A 23,207-nucleotide genomic window follows, 5' to 3' on the forward strand; every position below is an offset into this window, starting at 1 on the left:
GCCTGGCCTAAACGGGGCAGGCCTAATACACACGTGCCGTGTCACGGCACAACAAGGAAATAGGACGGCCCATCGGCATGTTTACGAGACCTCCTCGACAGCGCCTTAAGCGCCACTTGGAGCAAGCGGCGCCCACGCAGGCGCCTTCATGGGCCGGCCCATAATAAGATCGCTCCCTCGCTTCGTTTCCTTTTAGCTTCTGTTCGTTCGCTCGATCAACTCAGCTCGTTTTTTTTTCTTTATTGTTTTGTTGCTTCAGGAAAAAAATGGCCTCCGGTTCTTGAATTCAGAAAGGTACAGAAATTTGTAAAAAGTTCATTGATTCAGAACAGTGAAAAATTTAAAAACAGTTCACCGAATAGGAAAAAATGTCATCGAATTTGAAAAAGTTCATCGAGTTTAAAAATAGTTCATCGAATTTGAAAAAATAGTTCATGAAGTTTGAAGGAGCTCATCGGACTTGAAAAAAAGTTCACCACAATTCAAAAAAGTTCATTGAAATTCAAAAATGTTCATTGAAATTCAAAAAAGTTCATCAAAATTCAAAAACGTTCATCGAATAAAAGTTCACCGAATTTGAAAAAAGTTCATCAAAGTTGAAAAAAGTTAATTGGATTTTATAAAAAGTTCATCGATTTTACAAATTAGAAAGTTCACGAAAAAAGTTCATTGAATTTTTAAAAAAAGTTCAACGAAAGTCAAAAATGTTCATCGAATAAAAGTTCACCGAATTTGAAAAAAGTTCATCAAAGTTGAAAAAACATAATTGAACTTTAGAAAAAGTTCATCGAGTTTACGAATTAGAAAGTTCACGAAAAAAGTTCATTGAATTTTAAAAAACATTCATCGAGGATTTTGAATAAAATAGTTCACTGTTTTTTTAAATCATGCATTTTGGAAAAAGAATAAGAAAAAGGAAACGGGGAAATAAAAAGTAAAAGAAAACTAAAAGTAGATACAATAAAAGAAAAAGGATCTCACGAATCAGAGCAAGGTAGTTGCGAAGTTGGCTAGCGTAGCTAAGGTAAAAGGCAGAGCGTGCTAGTTCGAGTGTCGCCGGCGGCAGTTTTTTGCAGTTCTGAAACAGAATAATAGGATAAATGGGCCGGCCCATCGCGCAGGGAGGGGTATGCGCCCATTTGCAGAAACACCTAATTCGGGCGTTTAAGGCGCCGAATAGGGTTTGGCCATGTTTACCCCCCCCCCCCCCCTATTTTTGGGTTCTTTTCGGCCTATTTGGGCTGTTTTGAAGAACTAATAATGTATATAAAAATAACGGAAGAAAGTTAACGGGCCGTGTCCAGCTTCGCAGCCAAGACACCGAAATCACTAATTAAGGAGTACTCGTTGCAAAGCTCACTCCAATTCCCGTAGTTGCGACAAGTGGCGCACATGCAGCGCGCAACTTGTCACGACCTGAGAGTTTTCCCTTTTTTCGTAGATCTGTTTATTCAAAACGTTTTATCTCTCAAACCGTGCGTCCAAATCTCGAACCGTTTTCACCGTTAGATTCCTCGTGTCGAGATTTTCAAAACTAGATACCATGTTGATAGGTTTTGACGAACTTTTTTCATGAAAAAAAACGGACGAAAAGACCGAACCGGGAGCACGTGTTTTTTCCCTTTTCGAAAAAGCACGCCCGTGCCTCTCACGAATCACAACCGTGCCTCTCGCGAAAGCAAAACCGTGACTCTCGTGGAAGAAAAAAAAAGAGAAAATACGTTTTTTTCCGTTTCCGAGGAGGCACGGCCGTGACTCTGGTGAAAGCACAACCGTGACTTTTGCGAAAGCAAACCCGTGACTCGCGAAAGAAAAAAAAATAGAAAACACATTCTCCCCCTTTCTAAGAGGCACGGCCGTGACTCTCGTGAAAGCATAATCATGCTTCTCGCGAAAGCAAAACCGTGACTCTCGCGAAAGAAAGAAAATAGAAAACACGTTTTTTTCCGTTTCCGAGAGGCACAACCGTGACTCTTGCGAAAGAAAAAAACCATGTTTTTTTCCGTTTTCGAGAGGCACGGCCGTGACTCTCATGAAAGCAAAACCGTGTGTCTCGCGGAAGCAAAACCGTGACTCACATGAAAGGGAAAAAACACGTTTTTTTTGCTATTTTTTTTATTTTTTTGTTGAAAAGTTAAGGAAGACCGGTGGAAAACCAAAATATCAAAAAAAAAACCCGGAAAAAAACCAGTTTAAAAAGCCAAAAACGCGTGCAAAAAAAATAAAAAAACAAAATCCAGAGAGAACGTCCAGAGCGCGACACGTGGCGAATGGCTGAGAGCGCGCCAAGTGTCGCTAATCGTTGTGAGGCTTCCAAAGGAGCGCTCGTTAACTAATTGCTCTCCCAAGACACGGCCCTAGGGTGGGTCACGTGCCGGCACAACCCAATTGTAAACATGTCGACCAGGCCCACCATGGACCGGGCATGTGGGCCATCAAGATAGCACGCTAGGACCGGCCCATTTGGCCATCTTTGTATCGATTCCATTTAATGGTCGGGGCCTTTCGCACTGAAGAAAGTAGATGATACCCCGCGTGTTGCTATGGAAACATGTGGGAAAAACTGTAATAATTTTTTTTCTTATGAGATTTGATTGTTTTCAATTTGAAATGAGACTAAAGATTAGAAAGATTAGAAATACATATCACTTATTATATTTTATTACTATATAGATGCAAAAATATATTTATCAAGTAATATTTCTTATACGTTGAGAGAAATAACGTATTGTTGTTGATAGTGGGATGTGTGCATGTTAAGTGACTTAGTATAGGCATGCATGCATGTTAAAAGAAATAAAGCAGTGGAGTTGATGATGTGACATGTGTGCATGTTAAAATAAATACAAGTTATGGGGATCAACTACTACTTAAGTATATAAGAATTTTTACAAGCGTTGTAATGTTTTTGTATGGAAACACTTCGGAATAGAAGGCTATCAAAATTTCAACAAACAAATATGTCACATGTAAATTTTTATTGGATTTCTGTCAAGATGCAAGAGTTCATGGAAGTTTTTTTTGGCACTTTTGCATGCACATTTCTCCGAAGTTACTCTAAGAAAAGGCTAAGATCCATTTGGCTCGTACAGGTTAAAGCACCTTCAGCCAGCCCATATTCAAGGGCGCTGCTTTGTCTCGCTTATACCGAGAAAGAGCGCATGGGAGCTATATATCGCCGGTAGCAAGTCCTAAGTAAGGGCATGTACATCAGTTTAGACGCTTGTTGTCTGCAATGATTCTCCACGTTATCTGTAGACTGCGCTAAAAACACCTCATACAAATAGACGTCTTTCCTTACTATCGGTAACACCGTAAAATTAGTAAATTTCTTCATTATCTATGAGGTTAAATTCCATCCACCTCCGGCCGACCCCACCGCTACTACTCTCTAAAAAGGGCATTTGCCGTCTTTTGCAGACACACTCGATACAACACTAGAAAGGCTGTCCGTAGTGACTGAGTTTCAAGCCCTGCAGATCGTCGTTAATTGTATCGACGGGCTCTTTCTCTCTCTTCAATTTCTCTCCTCCACGTCATCTAAAATCCTAGCTATAACCCCTTCTAGACAGCTGATTGTACAACGTTGTACATGCCCTAAGTCTCGACACTAGTGATAGGCAGATGGGCCGACACAGTACGGGTTCTGGGGAGCGATTTTTTCGGAGAGCTTTTGACCTTTTTTTTCTGTGTGGTTTTTCGCCTTGTGTTTTGTCTATGTGGTGGTTTTGACCAGTTTTTTGCGTGGTGTTTTTCAGGTTTTGACTGTTTTTCCTGTGGTTCGTTTACCTATTTATTTTTGTCTGTCTTTCACCAATTATCTTTGATTTTTTGTGTTTCATCAAGAGTTTTTTTTAGTTTTTTCTATTTTTTTCTTTTATCAACACATGTCTGCTTTTTTTCAATACACATTGTACATGGTGGTTGCCTGCCTGTGCGTGGGAAACCCCGGATCTGGAGCAGCGGCTCCATTGGCAAGGTACAACTAGCAGCTGTGCGGGCGATGGATCTGGCGTCCCGGCCACGTGGGCGGCGGGATCTGGTGATCGTTGGCGGTCGGTGACGGCTTCCGCGGTGGCCGATGCGCGCGATCTGGCGCATCCCCTCCTCCCCTGTTCGGCGTGCGGGCCAGCCTGGTCGGGTCGCGCTTCCTTGGGTCGCCGGTTCTGTACAGGAGACGCTGCTGGTGGCGGGGATCTAATTCGAGCGAAATCCCTGGTCGGCCATGGCCGGCTGCGTCGACGGCGCGCCTAAGGGCGTCGTTCCCCTCCTTGGAGGCGTCGATATGGACTGATCCCCTCACTTCTCCTTCCCCCATGTCTCCAGGGCGAAAGCCCTAACTTTGTTGGGAGGTGACGACGCTCACGACACCGTTCCCTTCTTGAAGGCGCCGCTTTGGGAACCTTGGGGCTGGGTGGCGCTTGTGTGTGATGGGTGGCGGCGGTGGTGCGGTCCTATCCTAACATGGATCTGCGTCCGTTGCTTGAAGATGGACTCGCGTAGGTGGAGGTCGTCGTTTGGCGTCATGGTGGCGTCGATGGCGGAGGCACCTGCCAAGGTTGGCACCTCAATCTGCTCCGAAGATGGACCAATGACAGATGGCGGCGACGACACATGTGAGTGCATCGGACCGGTTTGTGCCCCGGACCTGGTATGTGGCTCGGTCGGGGTCTTCGGCTTTAGATGTTAGGCTTAAGTGAGAGGTCTGGGTATTTGGCCCAGCTTGCACCCCTTCACCATATGGATTGGAGTAGGGGCAGATGTTGCCAAGATGGCGGATTCAGGCATATTGTTGTATTACTTTGTAAGGTTCTCGAGAATAATCAATAAAATTGCTGCATGCATCTCCCAGATGCAGAGGCTGGGGTTGCTTCTTCTTTTTTAAAAAGACATTGTACATTTTTCCAGTACACGCTGAACATTTTTTAAATATGTTATTTATATTTTCTTAAATACATTTTTTGAATATTCGTTGAACATTTTACAAATACATGCTGAGAAGGATACAAACCAGTCTTTAACTAGGTGAGCATTAATTTTACATTGTATATCTGTTTTATGAATTTCACAAACATATTTTTTGAAATGCGCAAACATTTAAGAAAATGTCATGTACAATTTTGAATTAAGGTAATATTGATTTACATTGTATAATCATTATTTAAATTTTAAGAAATGTTTTTTTGGAAACATATGAGCATTTTTATGTGCCTTTTTTGAATTCCATTTTCAAAAAATTTCACACGTTTCAAAAAATATTTTTGAGACATTTTTTATCAGTATACAATGTAAAAAAGTGCCCATATGTTAATGTTTTCCACATTATTAAAAAAATTTGGATGTGTATTTAAAGAATATTTAACATGTATTCCATTTCTTGCAAAAAATATATTTGGAAAATTATTAATCATGTATTGGAAAATGCTAAATGTGTAGAAAAATGCTTTAGATGTATACCAAATTTTACAATTTGTATGAAAAAAAGGCATCAAAACATATATTTCAAAAACTGTTAGTCATGTATTTGAAAATATATTAAACTTGTATAAGAAATGTTTCTGATGTATATGAAAAATGCATAGTGTGTATGAAAAAGTAGACATGTGTTAAATAAGAAAGGAAAAAATAAAAGAAAAATAATTAAAACCGGCGAAATCTACAAAGAAACCAGAGGGAGAATAGAAAAGGGAAAAACAAAATAGAAAAAATATGAAGAAAACCAATTGTAAATAGTGAAACCCAAAACTGAAAAACACAAAGAGCTAAAAGAAACAAACTCGCGCAGTGGCAAGTATACTACTGGGCTGACCCACTAACCTCGTGCAAGAGGCGAACTGGAGCTATGTCTCACAATAAGGGAGACATAGCTCACACGCCCATTCAAGAAAGCGAGAGGAGAAAAATATATAGCCCCCCCAAAAGAGGAGCTACACGCCAACCCATATCTGACATGTACAATGGTTGTGGAAATTCTGCCTGGTACACAAAATTAAAGTTTTAATGAATATGGTATATAATCTTAAATTATAAATTCTACGTCAACCACGAAATATCAATCAACAATAGAGAGACAACACCGATAGCGGGTTATGAGCTCCAATCGGTAAACACTGCATATGAAAGACATTAAAGATGGTGATGTTGCGGGTGAAAATGGTGCTTCCCATGTTGCTTCGGTGCTCGAGGCCACAATAGTGTAGAATCCATCCCTTCATCTACTACTCCTATAAAAAAAAGAGAAGACGAAGAACCAAATAATCAGATCCATCCATTAGCAAGATCTAATGGCTCCTAATCTTTCCATGTTTAACGCTATAAGCCACTGAATTAAGCCGGTAATCCGTCGATCACTAACCCTGTTCGCCGTTCAGAAAAAAAAACCGCTGCGCACCATGCCCGCACGACTTTCGCCTACTCCTCCTCCTCCCAACAGACGCCAGCCGTTCGCCACAGCACGGACGGGCCGCCTCCCGCGCCGATCCTCCCGCCGCCTCCCACGCCGTTCGCCGCCCGCCGATCCAATCATCCTCCGCAGCCGCTCAGCTTGGCGGGAGGATTTCCCTGGCCTTGCCCCGTCCTCTCGTCTCTCGATCTGATCGAGGCCACAGCTCGGGAATGGCGGCTGGCATGCGGAAGGCGCCATCCATGGAGTGGCGGTGGGTGTCCGCGGGAGAGGAGGATGACGACAAGCTGGAGGGCCGCAGGGCAGGGGGGCCCGCGGCCGTCGGGGCGGCAGCTTCGAGTCGGAGGACGAGGAGGACAACATCGACTACGAGGACGAGGAGCACCGGGAGGCCAGGCAACGCCTGATTCGGACCGTGCTGACCGTCGACTGGTTCCGGGCGCCAACGGCCAACGAGGTCTCAGGCAACGGCCAACGAGGTCTCGGGCGCGCAGCCTCTCGAGGACCCCGAGGTGAGCGCAGCTCTGCTCCCGGTTCGCCTGTTTTCCCTCTTGCGTCCTTTGATTGCATATGCGACAAGGTGTTCGACGCGTGCTGTTCATGCCGCGTGCGTGGAATGCCGTGAGAGTGGTGACCGCGACTGCTGCTGATTTTGATTAGCTTCAGTGTTTGCCATTGGATTGGAGAAATGTGAATCTGCACATCCTTGTGGTTCAAGATGGCCGTGCTTGGACGAGGGGATACATATGTTGCGTTCGATCTCAGGCTGCAAGTGGGACGTTCCGCAGGAGCCCGCAAACACGCCCACATCTGCCCCGTAGCATTAGTGGGAATCCAGCATATGTCCACATAATTTTTCACGGGATAAGTGGGCATCCCACATCCCACGTAATCCCTATGTAAATCACAGGCTCAAGCTTATATTTTCTGTTTTGCAATGGACATGGAAGGAGCAGAGAAGTTCAGGCTTCATTATATCAGGTGGAGAATCTTCAGAGTTGACACTGCAAATTATATCTTTTTTGTAGTACTTTTGTTTATCTGGGAGTGGTAATCCTCTGCCTCTACGAAGTCGCAGCTCAGTGGTTCGGCGGGCGTCGCTTCAGTAGAAGAATCACATCGAAAATGATTTTAGAAGTGCCACTGTTATAAGATCAAAATAAGAGGTGAGCAGGGTGCAATCTGCTTGCTTGCAGCTGATGTTCCTTGAAGCAGCGAGCTTCTTCATGGCGTTCTTGAGAGAAGAAGAAATCAAGGAGGATTGGATGAGGAGGGAAGATACCACAACCGCTGACTCGCATTATCAGGCCACAGATGATACGTGATTCAACAGGGTAGAATGAATCGGCTTTGCTCTGAACAATTTAGAGGAAATTGGCTGAAGATGTAGTAGTCGATAGGAAATAAATCACAGATGAGAGAGGGGAAGAAGAAGATTGAACTGCACCTGTACATGGCGGAGGTTGACGACGACATTACGGCGTCCATAGCGGAGTTGGACAGCGGCGCTGGGCGGCCATGGGGAAGGTACACGGTGGCGCCGCGACCATGGCGGCATGTCATAATCGGGCTAATCCGCACGACTGACGTTCGACTCAGAAGGGATGTGGGTTTGATGTGGGCGCCGCAGGACATCCCACATAATCCGCATCTCTCGGTGCTCTAACCGTGGGTGTCCACGATCGTAAATTATGTGGGCTTGGACGTGGGCACCGCGGACAGCCCGCGTCCACTTGCAGCCTGAGTTCCATCAGAAACATCAATTGTTTTGTTGCTTCATGCAAATTTTCTTTGCATAATATTGTGACTGGCAATCAGGACGAGGTGGGACCGTGGGAATGATGATTACATTCGCGTATGTCATTTGTGACCGTTTTCTTGTGCATGATTGGGAACAATAGTTATTTAATGAATTAATTTCGTATCACTTAGATGTAGTGTTGAAATTTCTGGGACCCATTACCCACCCCAATCTGCTCATACAAGACATAACTTCTACATAGAAGTGAATCAGTAAACTGCTACTAATCTGGCTGGAGACACTATTTGACTCCATCTGTTATGTAAAATCAGACCACTTTTCCTTCCATAAATGTTTAGATTATTTCGGTGCATGTCCAATGCAGGAACCTCTTCCTGCTCCGTGGGTGGTTAAAGCGAGAATACGGGCAGTGATCAAACTTCAAACGTCATAATTAAAGATACCTTGCCCAATGCAAGTACCTTTTTCTAGGAGGTTTAAGAACTTGTATAAGCACCTGTAGTCTCTGCAATGCAAAATTCCAACCCTACAGGTTTGTGCCCTATGTTCTGCTCTCATTATACTACAATAAGAATATTATTCAAATTGTTCACCACGATGTCCTATATTTCGATGCATGCAGGTTTTCCACTGGGAGAACAAGTTTCTAGATACCACAATAAGAATACTCATTTTCTTGTTCTCTGTTTTTCATTGCAATTTTTTGTTGTGCAATATGAGTTGATATGAATCAAACATCCCAAGTATTATTGTTGACTAATTTTTAAATTACCTCCCTTCCAAGCAGCCCTTGAACAATGAACAAGGAAATTTCGGAGTCCTTGTTTCACTGCCTCCGAGGACGTGGGAGCCACCACCACCGTTGCTTACTTCCACAACTAAAAGTCCTAGGTATCTGTTCTCGCTCCCTATAAGTTGCCGTTTTCATATCATGATTATGTTTTCCAATAAGATTGGCAGAAAAAGATTATCGTTTGCAATGTTTTTTCAAGGAAAAGCTCCCTCGAGGGACATTTCTTGTGAGCAACATATTACATTTGAGTACATGTCACTGCTAAAAACATGATTGAATGGGCAAGAAACATCACAATAATTCATACAAGAAATAGAGAAGGATATGGAAGAAAGTGTTCCTAGCTAAGTTGTGAGCTTTCTTGTATTGATTTCCAAAAATACGTCTGAAGATAGCATCGCTCATGTATCCCTTCTGGCGAATGAAACTGATAGTGGGTCTCAATTGCCATTTGTGTGGATTCATACTTGAGTCTTGGGAGTTAATTGCTTTAATACCAGTAGCATTATCTGATGAGATGAGGCAACCATGTATTTTCTAGCATCATGACTTCAGCCTACTGGTAGCATTATGCGATGAAATGAGGAGGCGACCATATTTTTTCCAGTATGATGACTTGAGCCGCAGCATCATGCCGAGTAGCCGAAGAAGTAACTACAGTCACTTTTATTGTAGATTCGTGTTGGCCAGCTTGAGACTGAATATAAACTAAGGTGCATAGAGAGGGATCGGTCATAATAAGCATCTGTGTACATCATAATTGTATTCCTCCGTCGAGTACACAAGAGAGAGGGGTATGTTGTTTTAGAAGAGGGCAAAATATAGTTAAAAGAGGGCAAAATAAAGCATGTAGGCTGATGAATGTCAATTTAGACCATCATTTTGCAATTGCTACTTTTGGTTCCAAAGGATTAACAAGATAAACTCGATTGTTTATATGACCTTGCACTTATAAGTTTACGTTGCAAATTTTATCACACTAGCAATGTTGTGTGCAGAGATAATTTGTTTCAGCAAACTTGATCATGTGGAGATTGTTGTGTGCAGATATCAGACTTCAGTGGCTATAAGAAAAACTAAAGCTCTGTTTCCACAGGCGAGTAAATGCAGCCTGACTGAAGAATGCAAGCTCTGTTTCCTCAAGCTATGTATTAGGTTGCATATATATAACAAAGTGAGGTCCTCATCCTGGTTCGTTTGGCATGGCCACATCCTCATGGCCAATAAGCTGTTGCGCTAGAGATGGCCAGGCAGTGAGATTTGCCCGACGTGTGGCTCTTGCGAAGAGACGGCCAGCTTTGCGAGGCAAGTATGGCCAGGGTGGCCTTTTGGTCATGATACCAGGTGTTGTCTCCCCCAGTTCCTAAAACATCGCTCCCATCTATGACTGGTGGATGGCGATCAGGTTTCAAAGGAGGAGAAAAAGCATTTTCATGGACTCACCTCGTATGGCGTTAGGAAAAATTGGAACATTAAGTCAATGACACCACATTCAAGATATGATTTTGTTATAGTTGTTCCGGATGCATGGTGGGGGGCTGAGGTTTTGGGCCTCCCTTTTCCCCTCTATTAGACAAAATCTACCTGTATGGGTCTGGCTGTAAAACTAACTTCGACTAACATATCCTTGCTTGCGATGGAATACAAATGTATTTTCTTTAAGCTGTAATACTAAAATACTTGTTTTTGTGATGTAATATGGGTATAGTTGATTTTTTTGTGCGTGCATACTCAAGGATTTCATGAATGGAATATTGTGTTTTTTCTGCGATGAAACAACACATTATACTTGTATAATCAACTTGCTTCACAAGAATATAATTGTATCTGATGCATGAGATGAATACGACTCATCTGTGTAGGGGGTAGATAAAGCATAGAGCCACCTCCGAAATTGCCATAATAGAATAAGAAAACCAGTACGCTGTGACATAACTACAGTAGATTTTTGGGTTACCAGTTATTTATTACTCCCTATGTTCACTTATATAAGACATTTAAGCCTGCTCAGAACATGCTCTAAATAGTTCAAAATCAGTTCTCCAAAACGCCTTATAAAAACGAACGGAGGGAGTACAACGGTTAGATGCTTGTTTTTGTTTCCTCGAAAAAAAATGCTTGTCCGTGCATTGCAATTTGTAAGTCGAGAGGTTCCGAAATCTTGCCTAAATGTTTTCTCTGCAATTATTTACTTAAATCTTGCATCCAGAAATTAATATATGATGTTATTTATTGCTTCATAAGTCATAATTAGATGAATGAGAAAATCGTTTTCTACTTTGTTAGACGTGTGTTGCACGTGACAGCTTACTAGTTGTGATAAAATGACTTTTGCATTCTATTGCAGCCTTTTTTTACTTTCACCAAGCATCTAGTATCTATTTTAGGGTATGAAGGACATCTTGTAAAAAGGAGGGGTCGTAAAGGCACCCTACAAGGCCCACACATTAGGGTGACGTGTCCCTCTAGCATGACAACCTATTTTATTGGGCTCACGAGCCTCGCTCGACACCCGTTTAGTTATGGTTTTATTTTCACAGATAAACTTTGTCATGTTTTTAACACATTGTTATAGCATACATAAATCTCCTAATTATCGCTCCTTTTCAGAATGCAGGATCACATCGATCGACCAATGTAGCCCTTAATGAGAATATAATTGTTGACAAGATATATTCAGTGCAGATTAAATATATTAAATAGTGCTAAATTTATGATGCATAATGCATGTATCAGCAACTACGGATGGCTGACTACATGCTTGTGATAGATGACCATTAGTTCGTAATTGCTTTTGTAGTAGTGGCATTGACGCGATTGGAGTCGGTCTTTATCATTACCTTTCTACATTGTGTCCTCTTCTACATGCCTGCCCAACAACATCTACACCCTTTCATGAAAGCCCTTACGAACAAGTCTGTTTTATCATGTTTCCGCTCTATGTCATACTCAGTGACTTCCTTTACTTAACTAAGCCCATTTTACATCCAACGATGTTGATCCACATTCCACATTAATTGTATTGATTTATTGGGATTCAAGAACTAGCTATATCTACACTAACCAAGGGGGTTATTGGGAGCATACCTAGTGGGCAATAGGAATGGAATACTTAATGGCTTAGGACATCTTGTTTTTAGATATGAAGAAGGAGATGATGTATGCATGTCACGATCATCGTTGACATACATTCGGTGCATCTTAAAGCCAGGTTGGATATGCATTTCCTTCATTTCAACATAGATGTCCTTTATCATAAATGCAACACAAATGCTTGCATACATGCACTTACACTCGCCCATATAAGCGTGTGCATGCATGCGTGTCCTACTTTTACGATCACCTTTGGGAGACCGAGCCGATAAATTTGTCATCACTAAAACCTCATAGTCGACAGACATGTTGTCTCCCACTAAAGCAACAATGTTGGAAAGTCTAGATTAAGTACAGAAAAATACAAGCAATCATGCTAAATAGGTACTTGAATCCGGGCCGGGGGGATAGGTTCCACCGCAAAAAAACTAATTAACCAACCAAAATCTGCATAGGTGTCCTTATTGATTTTGCAGAGTCTTTAAATTTTGACCATTATTTTTCTAACAAGCATGTAAGTGGAGTGTTACTATTATGGAATTATATGATAAAACGACTGAAAAATCTCTTTTTTGCATTTGCATCCAACCAACCTGTGGTTTCCCGTTAATTAATCGATAGTCGACAAAGAAGGTTGGTTGTTGACCTTCTAAATGGACACCTTCACTTATCCAAAACCCCTGCAGAACTGGCCACGTCTATATTTTATCGAAAGAAAGTGTCGACACTATAACACGTACGTTTCTGGTCCAACGAAATTATCTTGTGTTGCTTCAGCAATCCTAAAGCTTGGCTAGTACAGCATTGTGGTTGTGGTCGGTGTAGCCATTGCCACCCGGCTAGGGCAAGAACATGCGCGTGAGCATCACTTGCTAGCACGTAGTCGATATGCACGGCGAGTCACCAAAAAAGGACAGACGCCATGTGCAACAGCACCAATACGTGCGCGGCGTGTAGGCATCCGGAATGTGTTTGATATTTATGAATCACACACGTACGCAGCTAGGAGAGGCAGTAGGGTCTTCCTCGTTTCGGGTAGGCACGCTGCTGCACTGTGCACCGGGCCCCAGCTATGCGAGATCAAAATGAGTACGGTCCGGCGTGATGAGGAAGACGCAGCACCACTTGGACCGCTCGATCGAGTAATTCACATGCTTTTGTCTCTCAAGTTTCTGCTATATAAGTATACACCATCCGCTTATGTGGTGCACATGAGTTGAGCTATGCATGTGCATTAAAGCATCTACAACCGGACCTCTCAAATCCGTCTCAAACGTCCGGACAGGCCGTCTGGTTACGATTTTTTGACCTAGACGGTTCTCTCGACCGGCCCTCAAACGCCTGGGCTGACCAGCACCCCATATCCAACCTAAATATGGGGGGAAGGGGGGGGGGGGGGATATGGGGGGCCCGGGCACGTTTGCCACGTCGGACCCAACAGCCTGACCCCACTTCAAATTGCACCAAAGCCACCCCGAGCTGTCGGATCCATTTGTTCTCTATTCTTTCTCCTTCGCGCTGTCTGGCTCGTATCTCCGCCGCCGCGCACGCTCCGCAGCCGTTTCCAGGCTCTCTGCCGCCAGCTCTGGAAAAGCGCTTCCATCCTCGCTGTGGGGGACGTTTTCGCCGGCTCGGACGCCACCGTGGTACGTCCGGCAACTATCCGGCTCCGCCTTACGCTTGATGTGTTCGACACATTGACCGACCGGAATTATTGTGATTTTATTAAGTACATGATGGATTCTGATACTTCATTGGACGAGGAGTATGGCCTGACGGAGCTTGACCAAATGATTCAAGATGAGTTCTTCGATCCATTGGATTCAGACGAAAAAGTGGACATGATCATGCTCATGAGCATGCAAGAGGAAATGGACCGACAAATGGAGCATATTCTCAACTTCAAGGGCTCAATCAAAGGGAGAAGAGTGATCAACCGGGACAGAGTGTCCGGAGCAAAGCTACTGCACAATAAACAGAGCCACTTTGCAACAATGCAGGAAGCGGCTAGGAAGGACGTGGAGAGGGCATTTGGTGTGCTTCAGGCTCGTTGGGGAATTGTGCGGAAGATCAAGATGCGGCTCAGCTTATGAACTTTCTACAGATGCATCAGAATCTTTGAAATCAGCAGGTACACACGTGGATGCACAATGGCAACCAAGGAGGCAATGCTTGAGTTTGACACTTCAAATAAATTTTATGTAAACACTATGTATGCTTGATACCAACATTTGTTATTTACGTGCGACATTGTGGTGCACGATTGACGTCCATGTATTTGCATGGATTTGAGAGGCCGGATTTGAGATATGTGGATGCACGAAAGAAAATATGAGGGCCCGTTCGGATGCGCCCGCGAGGGTGCACGGACACGTCCGCGGGCGTTTAAGGGGCCGGATTTGTCAAGTCGGTTGTAGATGCTCTAACCGAAAAAGGCTTTCGCCCCGCTTTATATATAAAGCCCACAGCCGAACCGATACAAAGTGATGAGGGAAACCTCTTACAAAGCATATCAAAGATAGAACAAGTTTACAAGAGTGCCCACACTTCATCAAGACACACCCAAGGCTACTAACTAGAAAAGAGACCACGCCTCCATGAGAAACCACCGGACGTCTATGCAACACACACACACACACACACACACACACACCAATTTGTGCTAGAGAGGGCACCCCTGCCCTCTAGCTCCCGACCGTGGAGCACCGATCATGCCTGCACACAACAAGGACCGAGAGCGATGCCTTCGACGTCACGTGTAAGGGGAGATAGGAAGCTGTCGGCACCGCCCCAAGCCAGAGCTGAAGGAGTACCGAGATAGGATCCGAGCTCGCCCGCCGACGGCGAAGAAACGCAACCGGAGGCCACCTGCGCTCGACGACAACGCCCCCAAGAGGGTGACGACGCAACAGGACGCTGCCATCGAGACCGAAGTCACGGTCAAGGGTTTTAACCCGGAGCCCCGACGCGGGGAGAGATACCACAACGACGCCCTCAAGAGGGACACGACACCCACAGGCATCGCCACCGTCGGCGTCAAAGCGCTGAGCTTTCGCCCGAAGACACTCTCGAGCCACATCGAAGTACCACAGTCCAAGTCCACCGCCACCAAAACAGGCCTCCACACCACGATCTGGACGATTCCCCTGCCGAAGCAATGCCATCGTCAGAATCCCCGCCGCCTCGCTCCTCGCTGCCCGCACAGCCAAGGAGAAACACCACCACCACCGCAACACCGCTCGTCGAAGAGCCGACGCGCAGTCCACCTTCCAGGGCCGCCGCCCCGGCATCCCAGATCTCGCCGCCTCCAAGCCCAGCCTAGCCATCGGTTACCGCCCACCGAAGAAACGAGATGAAAGGGACCACTTTTACGCCCTTGGACGACCCCGCGCCCCTCCCGTCGACCATGGCCTACAAGTACAACCATGGACCCGAGCCCTCAAATCGGCGGCATCACCTGCATGGCCAGATCTGGCAGGACCAGACCAGCCCACCCCTGGGCTTGGACGAAGGAGGCGACACATCGACGCGAGCGCAGAGGGGCACCACGGCCCCAAGAACGCGAGGAGGCCATCCCCGCAGCCGGCGGCGCACCAAATAGAGCAAGGAAGAAGAAGGAGGCCCGAGATCCATGTGGGGTGGAACTGTCACTGCCTAGCCGCGCCTTCGCGAGATCCAAAGCCCCGCGTCACGAGAGCCACACGAGAGGGAGGGGAGGCCCCGCCGCCGCCGACGCCATGCGGGCTTCGCCCGACGGCGGCGGGGCAAGGGGAGGGGGGGGGGGGGGGGGGTTGCTGGCGGCAGCGGAGGTTGGACGCCCGGGCTGCTCGTGCAAGCAGCACCGTAGTTGCTCTTACGTGCATCGCACAAAGTTCCCATATGACTCTGTCAACAAGCAAGCTGCAGCGTGCTTGATCTGTATTGTGTAGGAGAGGATGCGGTTTAAACCAGAATGGTACGAGCGTATACATGCATGTGCAAGTTCTGGCGCCGTTGGCATCGATGATGGCAGACCATGGACAGACATCACAAATCGGGCGTGTGCGTATGAGAAAATAGCTTTGCTTCTCTGATCCGTCAGCTGCATTTCTGCCTTCGATCTTGAGGGCGGGCCAGTTTTCCATAGGCACGACATGTCCGAACGATTCATATCGAACGGGCGTCGGTACACCCATACGTGGTGCGTACGTGGAAGCACGGAATGGCACCGGGACGTGGGTGTTGCTCTGCCCTCTGCCGGAGTCTGTTCGCTGCGCGAGCAGGACACGTCTCCAGACCAAAGACGTCAGGATGGTCTCGGTCGGTAGCATGGCGCTCGAAACCTTTTTGAAAAAACAATGACGCCATAGTCTCAAAGAAAGAAAATCAATAATGTCATCTTGGTGTACTGCATTTCACGTCACCATATTGATGTTAGAAGCAACCCCAGAATTAATGTACCCGAATTTTTTTCATACCGTTGAAAAAGCTGACTCTGTGTGGGCTGCAAAAGTTTATTTTTTTTCTACCTGAAATGTTATGTTAAGGTATTGAGTTGCAGATATGCTGGGTTTTCTTGTAAGGGCGATTAGGAGGCGGCTTCCTCTTCCCCACGAGCCAGCGGCGCCATGGTGGGTTTCCTGGCATCTGTCGGTCGCAGCGACGGTGGGAGGATGGGAGAATCTCAGATCTGAGTGTCGCAATCCATTTCTCATGGGAGTTCTTTCCCTTTGGTGGAGTTGAGACAGTAGTGACGATGTGAATATTGCTTCCTCGACTTTTCTCATGTTGATGTCCTTTCTCAGAGTGGCGTTGACGAATCAGAGGACGGTGCCGAACATTGGGTACTCAGTTTGGCATGATTACCGTTTGTTCACAGCATGACACTGGGTTGTGTTTTTATTCTCCAGTTCCATCTCTGTCTGATGAAGCTTAGCCAGATATGGCTCCATCCGGGAACTTGTGAGGTTTGTGGTCCCTCCTCTGTCAGGTTGGAGTTAAGATTATGTTCTAGCCCTTCCCAGTGACGTGGAGCGACAATCTATCCAGTTCACAGTCATTGGCCTTTTCTAGTCTGCATCGACCACTTTCGAACCTCTACTTCTATGTTTTTGAGTTTCAACAAGATTACTCCAATGAGACAGAGGACCAAAGGTGGCAATGAGCTTTGCTCACGACGCACCGCTCATGAATGCAGAAGGAAGACGATGCTGATTTATTCAAGGACTTACCAATAGTTTCTTTCTTTATAAAAACGTTTTTGTAATAACTAAATTTATTTAACATATGGTTTTTGGTATTCCGTAAAAGAGTTGTGAATATGCAATTCTATCCATGTATCATAGACGAACAGGCTGCCCCCCTGAAATTATTTGTCCACTAATGGTATTTGTGCAACTAATAAAGAAGGGAGCAGTATTGGAGGGCTATGCGCTATTGTTAGGTGTAGTAAGGGCTAAAATGGGAAACGGAGGTGCGTGTGTTGTGGATATATGCAGTGTATATGCAAGAAGAAGAATGAATGAGAAAGAAAGTAGAACTTACCTGAACTCTCCTCTCTTCTTCTCCACCAGCTTGGTTGCGACCAAGAAATCCCGAGGACAACTGCATATTTGATTAATAGAATTCCCTATAGAGTGTTGAATTTCAAAACTCTCATAGAGAGTTTAACTGGGAAGAACACATATGTGGTTCCACCTAAGCTGTGTGCGCTTCGTAAAATATTACATACCGTCAATAAGCAAATTGGACTCTAGATCCCTAAAATGTATTCTAGTGGGCTATTCTGAGAGTCAAAAGGGCTATAATTGTTGGTGTCCTTCTAGAAGGAGGATGTTCACTAGCATGGATGGAGTGCTTAAAAATGAGTCATTTTATGGGAATCCAGTTGATTTTTCTGATGTTTTTCTTGACTTATATGCATATGACAATAATGATGTGTGCAATACTCCTAGAGAGGAGAATGAAAATATTAATGATTCGAAATGTGCAATGAATCTGATTATTGGGACAATGCGTATAAGCATAACAACATAAGAGGGAGAGGAGCCACAAGGTGATGGGGAGGAGTATCATAAACAGGGGGGGGGGGGAGGAAATGATCGCACCAAATCTGATTCAGAAATTTAGAATGTGCATGAAGGAGAAACACATGATTTGGTCTTAGAACCTCCGTTGCCACTAGTACAACTTATGGCTCTCTCTAATGATGAAGCTGAAGTGGCACGTGATGTTGACTTGGATCTGCCAATCGCTAGAAGGAAGACAACCAGAAGTACAACTTGTAAGCTACATGCTAAATTAGACACTTATAATGTCTCTCACTTCATTTCATATGAATCTATTAGTCCGCAATACAGATCCTTCATAACTGCACTTGAGTCTAAAAGATGCCAAGAATGGAGAGCTACTATGCTTTAGGAATGACGGCGTTGGATAAAAACAATACCTAGGTAGTCACTTCTCTTCCTCAAGATAAAAGGTAGTGGGATGTAAGTGTTTTTTTTGTTAAGCAAATCTTCGAGGGGAAGATAGAAAGATATAAGGCATATTTGATAGCTAAGGGGTATAGTCAACCCTATGCAATATATTATGATGAGACATTTTCCCTGGTAGCAAAGATGAATAAAATTAGAGCCTTGATCTCCATAGTTGCAAATAAAAATTTGAAATTGCACCAGATGGATGTCAAAATGCTTTTCTTCATGGAGATCTACAAGAGGAAATGTATATGTAAATAGCCCTGGTTTCACTAGTCAAGCGACAGTAGGAAAGTGTGCAAGCTAAAAAATCATTATACCGATTAAAGCAATCACCTAGAGCATGGATTGGGAGATTTAGAATGGAAGTATGCTCTATGGGTTACCATCAAAATGACGTCGACCATACATTCGTTTTTAAGGAAAAAAGTCCATTTTACTACCATGAACAAAGTGGCTGGTTCACATAACCCCCCGAACTACTTTTCTGCTCTCTTGACCCCCTGAACTATCCAATACAGTTCAAAAACCATCATGGGTGGGTTTACTTCGGCAATTTGCTGACGTGGATGAGGTTGAAGCGGTATTTGACCAGCAGGGCCCCCTCGCCAGCCGCAACCCATGTCTCCTCCTGTACGTCGAGAGCGTCGCCACCTCAGTCTCTTCCTCCGGTGACCCCCGCTTATCCTCCTCTGCTTCCCGACCACTTTGGTGCTCCCCGGAAGCTGACCAACACATTGATATCAAGCCATGCGTCCTCAGGGACCTCACTCCGCTTGGCCAAGCTCCGATGTCCATTGCTGTCATCGAACTCAGTGCCCACGAGCTCATTTGGCCCCCCGTGGTTCCAACGGAACAGATGCTATTTGTGATATGCGTTGGGATTTCCCCGAAGAGGAGAGGATGATGCAGTACAGTAGAGATGGGTATTTCCCTCAGTTATGAAACCAAGGTTATCAATCCAGTAGGAGAACCAAGCAACACTATGTAAATAGTATCTGCACGCAAACAACAAATACTTGTAACCCAACGTGTAGAGGGGTTGTCAATCCCTCAACGGTTATGAGCAAGATTAAATTGTATAGGTTTTGATACATAGATCTGACAAAAATACAAAATAAATTAAATAAAAGAAAATTTTAGCAAGGTATTTTTGGTTTTAATATACGATAGAAAATAGACTGGGGGCCATAGTTTCCACTAGAGGCTTCTCTCGAGAAAATAGCATACAGTGGATAGACAAATTACTGTTGGGCAATTGATAGAAAAGCAAATAATTATGACGATATCCAAGGCAAGGATCATGTATATAGGCATCACGTTCTAGATTAGTAGACCAAAACGATTCTGCATCTACTACTATTACTCCACACATCGACCACTATCCAGCATGCATCTAGTGTATTAAGTTCATGAAAGAACGGAGTAATGTCTTAAGCAAGATGACATAATGTAGACAAGATAAACTCACATATGAAATAAATCCCATATTGTCTCCTTCTGTCACCGAGATTGAGCACTGCAAGATCGAACCCATCACAAAGCACCCCTTCCCATGGCAAGATAAATCCATCTAGTTGGCCAAACCAAACCAATAAATCAGAGAAGAAATACGAGGCTATAATAATTATGCATAAAAGAGTTCAAAGAAAATTCAAATAATATTCATGGATAGATCTGATCATAAACTCACAATTCATCGGATCTCAACAAACAAATTGCAAAAAGTCATTACATCAAATAGATCTCCAAGAACACAAAGGAGAACATTGTATTGAAGATCAAAAAGAGAGCAGAAGCCACCTAGCTACTAACTACGGACCCATAGGTCTGTGGTAAACTACTCACGCATCATCGGAGGGGCAGCAAGGATGATGAAGAACCCCTCTATGATCGTTTCCCCCTCCGGCACAGTGCCGGAAAAGGCCTCTAGATTGGATCTCATGGTTCTGGAACTTGCGGTGATGGAAAAAGTATTTTGTGGACTCCCCTGTAGGTTTTAGGATTTTAGGGTATTAGAGGAGGAGGTCGGTCATGTTGGGAAATGTTGCATGGACAACAAATTTTTTTACGCACACGCAACGATGTATCCATGGAGATGCATAGCAACAAGGGAGGAGTGTGTCTACGTACCCTCGTAGACCGTAAGTGGAATCATTTCACAACGCGGTTGATGTAGTCTTACACCTTCTCGATCCGCCCAATCAAGTACCGAACGCATGGCACCTCCGCCTTCTGCACACATTCAGCTCGGTGTCGTCCTCGCCATCTTGATCCAGCAAGCAGGGTGAGGTAGTAGATGAGTTCCGTCAGCATAACGGCATGGTGACGGTGGTGGTGAAGTAATCCTGCAGGGCTTCGCCTAAGCACTGCAACGATCTAGAGCGGAGGAGTAAAGTAGAGGCGGAGGGGTGCCAACACATGGCTTGGAATAAGGTGTGTATTGTGTGGCACCCCTCCCAACATATATATATAGGCGTGGGAAGGAAGGAGGCAGATCCTAGGGCGCCCCAAGTGGTGCGGCGGCAGCCCTAGGGCTCCTCCCTTTGGTGCGCCCCCTGCCAAAAATTGGCACAAGGGGGAAGGAAAGGGAGGCGCCCCCTTCTTTCCTTCCTCCCCTCTCCGGGATATGGTAAGAGGAGGTGGCGCCTCCCCCTTCCATCTAATTGGGTGTGTCTGCCATAACGGGGGCGCACCAGCCCATGTGGGCTAGTGTGTTCCCCTCTACTTGGCCCACTAAGGCCCAATACTCTCCCGGTGCCTCCGAAACCCCTTCCGGCATTCTGATAACTTTCCGGTGCATTCTGAAACCATTCCTCAAACCAAATAGCATTGTCTTATATATAAATCTTTACCTCCGAACCATTACGGAGCTCCTCGTCATGTCCGTGATCACATCCGAGACTCTAAACAACATTCGGTCACCAAAACACATAACTCATACAACACCAAATTGACATCGAACGTTAAGCGTGCGGACCATACGGGTTCGAGAACTATGTAGACATGACCGAGACATCTCTCCGGTCAATAACCAATAGCGGAACCTAGATGCCCATATTGGCTCCTACATATTCTACAAAGATCTTTATCGGTTGAACCGAAATAACAACATACGTAATTCCCTTTGTCCATTGGTATGTTACTTTCCCAAGATTCGATCGTTGGTATCCTCATACCTAGTTCAATCTCGTTACCGGCAAGTCTCTTTACTTGTTCTTTAATACATCACCTCGTGACTAATTCCTTAGTCGTTTGCTTGCAAGCTTATGATGTGTATTACCGAGAGGGCCCAAAGATACCTCTCCGATACTCGGAGTGACAAATCCTAATCTCGATCTATGCCAACTCAACAAACACCTTCGGAGATACCTATAGAGCATCTTTATAATCACCAAGTTATATTGTGACATTTGATAGCACACAAGGCATTCCTCCGGTATCCGGGAGTTGCATAATCTCATAGTCAAAGGAATGTGTATTTGACATGAAGAAAGCAATAGCAATAAAACTGAATGATCATTATGCTAAGCTAACGGATGGGTCTTGTCCATCACATCATTCTCCTAATGATGTGATCCCGTTATCAAATGACAACTCATTTCAATGGATAGGAAACCTTAACCATCTTTGATCAACGAGCTAGTCTAGTAGAGGCTAACTAGGGACACATTATTTGTTTATGTATTCACACATGTATTAAGGTTTCCGATCAATACAATTCTAGCATGAATTATAAACCTTTATCATGAATAAGAAAATATAAAATAACAACTTTATTATTGCCTCTAGGTTATATTTCCTTCAGTCTCCCACTTGCACTAGAGTCAATAATCTAGTTCACATCACCATGTGACCAACACCCAAAAAGTTTACTAGAGTCAATAATCTAGTTCACATCGCCATGTGATTAACACCCAAGGAGTACTAAGGTGTGATCATGTTTTGCTCGTGAGAGAGGTTTAGTCAAGGGTCTGCCACATTCAGATCTGTATGTATTTTGCAAATTTCTATGTCTACAATGCTTTACATGGAGCTACTCTAGCTAATTGCTCCCACTTTCAATATGTATCCAGATTGAGACTCAGAGTCATATAGATTAGTGTCAAAGCTTGCATCGACTTAACCCTTTACGACGAACTCTTTGTCACCTCCATAATCGAGAACCATTTCCTGAGTCCTCTTTAGGTACCTAAGGATAATTTTGACCGCTGTCCAGTGATCTACTCCTAGATCACTATTGTACCCCCTTGCCAAACTCAGGGCAAGGCACACAACATGTCTGGTACATAGCATTGCATACTTTATAGAACCCATGATTGAGGCATAGGGAATGACTTTCATTCTCTCTCTATATTCTACCGTGGTCGGGTTTTGAGTCTAACTCAACTTCATACCTTGTGACATAGGCAAGAACCCTTTCTTTGACTGATCCATTTTGAAGTTCTTCAAAACTTTATCAAGGTATGTGCTTTGTGAAATTCCTATCGAGCGTCTTGATCTACCTCTATAGATCTTGATGCCCAATATATAAGTAGCTTCACCGAGGTCTTTTATTGAAAAACTTTTATTCAAGTATTCTTTTATGCTATCCAGAAATTCTATATCATTTCCAATCAATAATATGTCATCTACATATAATATCAGAAACGCTACAAAGCTCCCACTTACTTTCTTGTAAATATAGGCTTCACCGAA

The 23,207-nt window shown here is 44.4% G+C and overlaps 1 long non-coding RNA gene across 2 annotated transcripts; it reads left to right on the forward strand.

Moving 5' to 3' along the window:
• Window positions 1-6,364: 6,364 nt before the first annotated feature.
• On the forward strand, window positions 6,365-10,686 carry LOC125544631 (uncharacterized). Of its 2 annotated transcripts, none has more exons than XR_007299577.2 (4): window positions 6,365-6,915; window positions 8,530-8,697; window positions 8,788-9,056; window positions 9,634-10,686. It is a non-coding gene; the product is annotated as an uncharacterized LOC125544631 (long non-coding RNA). The 2 variants fall into 2 exon arrangements; XR_007299576.2 differs by having other exon boundaries at window positions 6,367-6,915; window positions 10,006-10,686.
• The last annotated feature ends 12,521 nt before the right edge of the window (window positions 10,687-23,207 follow it).

The sequence above is a fragment of the Triticum urartu genome, chromosome 3A (assembly GCF_056163025.1).
Source record: "Triticum urartu cultivar PI428250 chromosome 3A, HENAU_Tu73, whole genome shotgun sequence".
NCBI lineage: Eukaryota > Viridiplantae > Streptophyta > Magnoliopsida > Poales > Poaceae > Triticum > Triticum urartu.